Consider the following 6128-nt stretch of genomic DNA (forward strand, 5'->3'; position numbering starts at 1 on the left):
AATTTCACCATTGAGAAAATTGTGACTCACATCTTAATTGAAGATTCCAACAGAAAAGAATCTGCCAAAGCTAGGATGACAGCTCTTAAAACAAACTTAGTGCAAAGCAGCAATAACAACCGCAAAAGGTACGAAAATAAGTCTCAAGGTTGCAAGCCTAAAATCCTAACCTTAAAAGGAAAAAGGGCTCTTGTTTTGTTTGTGGAAAACCTGGCCATCATGCCTCACAATGCAAGTACAGAGCAAGAAATGACAAAGAAAAAACTAATACTCTTAAGGCTAACTTAGCTGAAGGAAGTGATATTATTGCAGCTGTCATTTCTCAAGGAAACATTGTAGCACATGCAAAAGAATGGGTGATAGACTCTGGGACTACTCCGCACATTTGTGCAAATCGAGAAGCATTTTCCTCTTATACTCCTGTAGAGAATGATAGAGAAGAAGACTACCTTGGAGACTCAAGTACTACCAAAGTCTTGGGTAAGGGTAATATTCTCCTGAAACTCACTTCGGGAAAAACTTTAGCCCTTGTTAATGTACTGCATGTTCCTACTATGAGGGCAAACTTGATCTTTATATCTTTGTTGGGAAGATCCAGAATCAAAGTGTCATTTGAATCCGATAAGTTCATAATGACCAAAAATAATATGTTTGTGGGAAAAAGCTATTGTAACTATCTTTGTACTTAATGTTTTTAATGTTATCAATGGAAATGTATCTGCTTCTGCTTATATGGTTGAGTCTATCTCTTTATGGCATGCTAGATTAGGACACATTAATATTGCATATATAAAGAAAATGCAGTCACTCGGATTAATATCTGGTTTAGACTCAAATAATATTGACAAGTGTGAAATATGTGCTTAAGACAAAAGTACTAGAAAAACCTGTTTTTTCGTAAATAAAGAAACTGAATTGTTATCTTTAACTCACACTGATTTAGGCGACTTGATGCAGACTATGACTAGAGGTGGTAAAATATATTATGTGACTTTTATTGATGATTTTTCTAGATATACTAAGTTGTATTTGCTTAGAAATAAAGATGATGCATTTAGTGCTTTTATTTCTTATAAAACTAAGGTTGAAAATCAACTTAGTAGAAAAATCAAGAGAATTAGATCAGATAGAGGTGGAGAATATTTATCTTTAAATGATTTTTGTAAAAAGAATGGAATAATTCATGAAATAACTCCGCCTTATTCACCTGAGTCAAATGGAGTAGTTGAAAGGAAAAATAGAACATTGAAAGAGATGATGAACTCTATGTTACTTAGTTCTAATGCTCCTGATAACTTGTGGGGTGAAGCTATTTTATCTGCATGTCACTTACAAAATAGAATACCACATAGAAGAATTGGCAAAACTTCGTATGAATCGTGGAGAGGCTATAAACCTAACTTGAAATATTTTAAAAGTGTGGGGGTGCCTTGCTAAGTTCTTTTGCCTGAACCTAAAAAGAGAAAAATAGGTTCTAAAACTGCTGATTGCATGTTTATTGGATATGCTGAATATAGTGTTGCATATAAATTTCTTGTTTTAAAAAGTGATGTGTTTGATTGCAATACTATAATTGAGACAAAGAATGCGGAATTCTTTGAACATATTTTTCTACTATCTGATAAAATTTCTCATACACTTGTTGAAACAAATAGTGAAATTACCTCTAATGAGGAATTGAGAAGGAGTAAAAGGCGTAGGAAAGAATATTTTTCAAATGGTAATGATTTTCAAACTTTTCTTGTCGATAATGAACCATCAAATTATTTTGAAGCTATATCTTCTTTAGATGCTAAATATTAGAAAGAGGCAATAAAAGTTTAAATTGATTCTATTAAGAAAAATAATACATGGATTTTAACTGATTTACCTCCTGGTGCAAAGTTTATTGGTTGTAAATGGACTTTCAAAAAGAAATTTAATCTTGATGGATCTTTAGATAAATATAAAGCTCGGTTAGTAGCAAAAGGTTTTTCTCAAAAACAAAATATAGATTATTTTGATACATTTGCACTAGTGACTAGGATTTCTTTTATTCGAATTTTAATTGTCTTAGTTTCAATCCGTAATCTTTTTATCCATCAAATGGATGTGAAAACTATTTTTCTAAATGGTGATTTAGAAGAAGAGATTTATACGGTTCAACCTGAAGGTTGTGTCATTCCTGGACAAGAAAATAAAGTTTGTAAATTAATTAAATCTCTTTATAGCCTTAAACAAGCTCCTAAGTAGTGGTATGAGAAATTTGAACAAGTCTTACTAGGAGACGATTTTTCTTTAGTTAAGGTGGATAAATGTATTTATTCTAAAGTGGTAGATAATGATTATATGATAATATGTTTGTATGTTGATGGCATGCTTATATTTGATACAAATTTAAATTTTGTGCAAAGTACAACATTATTTCTGTGTGTTAATTTTAATATGAAAGATCTGGGTGAAGTAAATACAATATTTGGAGTTAAAGTTATAAGGAGTAAAGATGGAATAATGTTGTCACAAGAATATTATATTGAGGGAATTCTGAAGAAGTTTGAATATTTTAATGTCACATCTGTGAGCACTCCTTTTGATGCTAACTCTAAGTTGAAAAAGAATAAATCTTATAATTGTAAAAGTAGACATATGAAGTTGAGACATGATGTCATAAAACAGTCGTTGAGAGATGAAATAATTTTCATTGACTATGTGAAGTCAGAGATAAATTTGGTCGATTCTTTGACTAAACCCGTGGGAAGAAAATTAATTGTTCAAACCTCAAAAGAGATGGGGTTAAGGCAGACATGTTGTCAATAGAGATGGTAACCCAACCTATGTGATTGGAGATCCCATAAAGTAGGTTCATATTGGTAATAACAAGTCAATATTGGCACTGATGCACTAAAGGAGAGTGCTATTGCTACTAATTGAGAGGCTGAGTTATAACTCTTAATGAAATTCATAGTCCTTATCAATGGTGTATTTAAAAGCAGTATACACTTGATGAATTCACCTATATGAGGGTGGAGTGGGACTGCTCCTCTGAGATTTTGGCCTAGTCTCTTGACCTCTCATGAATAACCAGGCACGTGCATGGCCTAGTGGTGCAAAACTGCGTTGAACAACAAAATTGTGAGGGTCAAAATGTGATTGATAAAATCTCTGGCTTACAATAAGAATTATTTGGTTCATAGAAATATTATATTTCACCAGTAATTCTGTGAGTTAAGTTTTATTGATCTAAGTTTGGTTTATAGTCTAAAAGACACCAAACTTATTATATTTAGATCATACAAATCCAACAAATTTTACTTTTATTCCCAAAAATTCTTTTAAAATACTGTGGGGTAATGTTAGCCAAATTGTATTAGTATTTTAAAAGAATTTATATAATTAGCATTTGACAAATTTCTTTGCATGAAAAGATAAATGACAAGTGGTCTTACTATCAAAATGTGGCGGCTAACCTTTAAACCTTTTGATAAATGGCACATTCCTTTGGAGAAGTGGCAAATGAAGATAGCCATGTTGCAATCATTCACAAGAACATGCACTTATAGCTATAAATAGCCTTCATTAGCCATTCATTCTCATCATCAGAAATCCTTCTCATACGTCACTCTCTTCTTCCTTCTAATTCCTTTTCTATAATATTTAATTAACATTACACATTGTGAGCACGTGATTTTTACCCTATATGAGAATCACTCCCAAAAATTTAAAATAAAATAATTTCCTTTGTGTACAATGTTTGTATTTTTATGGTATTTTTGTATAATTATTTGTATTTTTGTATGTGCATGTTTATTTGTTTAAATTAATAAAAATATAAAATATGTCGCATTTTCATTTAGTATTTATATAAGTTTGTTTTACAAAAATGAGAAAATCAGAAAAAATAATGTGCGTTGCATTTTTAGCATTTAACGTCTAAATTGTGCGATTTTATCGTTAATTGCTATTTAAATGTGCGATAATAGTTATTTGGAATTAATTAGTATTTTTTATAAGTTAATTTAGTTTATAAGTTAATTTAGAATTTTTGTTTTATTAATTAGGAAGTAAAAGAAAAGAGAGCAAGAATATAAAAGAAAATCGGAATTAGGCATCTTCTTCAATTTTGAACCACAGGCCCAAATATACCCAACCTTCCTCTACGACCCGGTCCATTCCAAACCGGGTCGACCCAGTCCATAACCCAAATACCCAACACCCCATCTCTCTATCTTACATTTCACAAAAACAAAACAAGAAAACCCTAAAAATCCCATCCCCCCTCTCTCTCTTTCCCTCTTCTTCTCCAAAACTCTCCAAGCCCCTCCAATGGCTGCCCTTCCCCCCGTCCTTCACCTTCAACACATAACACACACCACACATCAACACACACACACTCATGCAACACACAGCACACACATACACAACAAAACACACACACACACACGCAGCAGCCCGTCCATGGCTGCTGCTTCTTCTTCTTCATTTGTCCTCAAGCTCACTCCAAACAGCCCTCACCACTGTCACTCCGCCATGAACGACCAAACCAGCCCGTTAAACTCCATCCGCGACGCAACCATACCCAGCCACCATTGCCGCTGCTCCGAGCTCCGCCATTGACGAGTATGCAACGATGCTGCTCGTTTTTTCTTCCAGGTCCTCCGTCGATGCTGCTGTTACTGCTGCTCGTTGCTTTTTCCAGCTCCTTCATCGCCTGCTGCTTCATCTTCTTCAGTCGACCACCAACGTCCATCGTCAAACGACCACCCCCGTTGCTGCCTTGGCCCGTCCAGCAGCTGCTTCTGCTGCATTTGTTGCTGCCACGACGAGCAGCTACTTTAAAACCAAATCGCAGTTGCTTCACTTTTGTTTTCGTCGCCCTCAGTCCAAAACCAAAACGAGACCTCACCATTTCATTTATTCGAGCTTTGGTCGAGGTCGTCGTTTGTTGTTTTGAGTTCGTCAAGGTTAAAAGGAAGGTGGGTTTGTCGTTGAATTCAAGATCCGTTAGGTCGTTGGCAGTCTTGGTGCGACAATCGTTTCCGGACAGATTTGTTTTCATCCAAGTTCTTCGTCGTTTCAATCCGGTTAGTGGGTTTGAGTTTCATTTTTGTCCGTAATTTGTTTGATATTTTCGGATCTAAAATTAGATATGTTCGATATTAATTTCATGCTTATCGTTTTGTTATTTTCTTCAGTTTGTTTCATTTTTCTTGTTTATTTTTGTAGAAATTGTTAGTTTAATTATAATATTGTTAGATTAAAATTGAAGTTCAATTAATTATTTGTTTTCAGTTTGTTTTATTAATTTAAAAGGATTTAGTTTTAATATAGAAAAGTGTTAGTTTAAATCATTTGAATCTGTCATGTTTGTTGTTTAATATAGATTTAATTCGTGTTCATTTTTTATTTGAAGTTCGTTTTTAATTCAGTGATTTAATGTGAGTTTATGTTTTGGTTTTTAATTCTTTGATTTAGTTTGAATCATGTATCTTTGTTGTATTTTGTTGGATTTAATTTGAAGATCAATTGATTATTTGAGTTTAGTGATTTGAATCTGTTTATTTATTTTGTTTAAGTTTAATTTGAATTTGAGCTCATGCTTTGAATATATTTGTTTGTTATTGTTGGTGAATCTGAAAATAGGTTTGTTGTGTAAAAACATTGTTCAGTCAAAATAATTCAAGTTGTTTCTTTGTTGTTCATCATATAGTTTGAGTTTGTTCATAAAATCTGATTAGGAATTGGTTATAGCTGCTATATTTTGGTTAGAATTGATTAGTTGAACTTGTTATAGCTGACGGGGTAGATTGGTAAATTACAATGTTTTCAGGGTCAAAATGGTAATTTCAGTAAGGTCAGGGGGGTATTTTTGGAATTAAAATTCTGAACAATTATTTATTTTGAGTGTTCTGTCCATTAAGATTAAGATAATATTAAAATAATCAATAATGGGGGGACAAGATATAATGGTGGGGAATAATGCAATTGTTTAATATAAGCATGGGAGACAAGATATAATGGGGTATTTGTTTAATGTAGTGGGGGACAAAATATTAGGTAGTGAGATTAAAAGGAGGATGAGTGGGAAGATAGTGAGTTTTATGTTTAAAAAATGCTGAAAGGTGGTAATAAATAGATGGGACTTAGACAGA

This window comes from Nicotiana tabacum, chromosome 6 (assembly GCF_000715075.1).
Source record: "Nicotiana tabacum cultivar K326 chromosome 6, ASM71507v2, whole genome shotgun sequence".
Taxonomy (NCBI): domain Eukaryota; kingdom Viridiplantae; phylum Streptophyta; class Magnoliopsida; order Solanales; family Solanaceae; genus Nicotiana; species Nicotiana tabacum.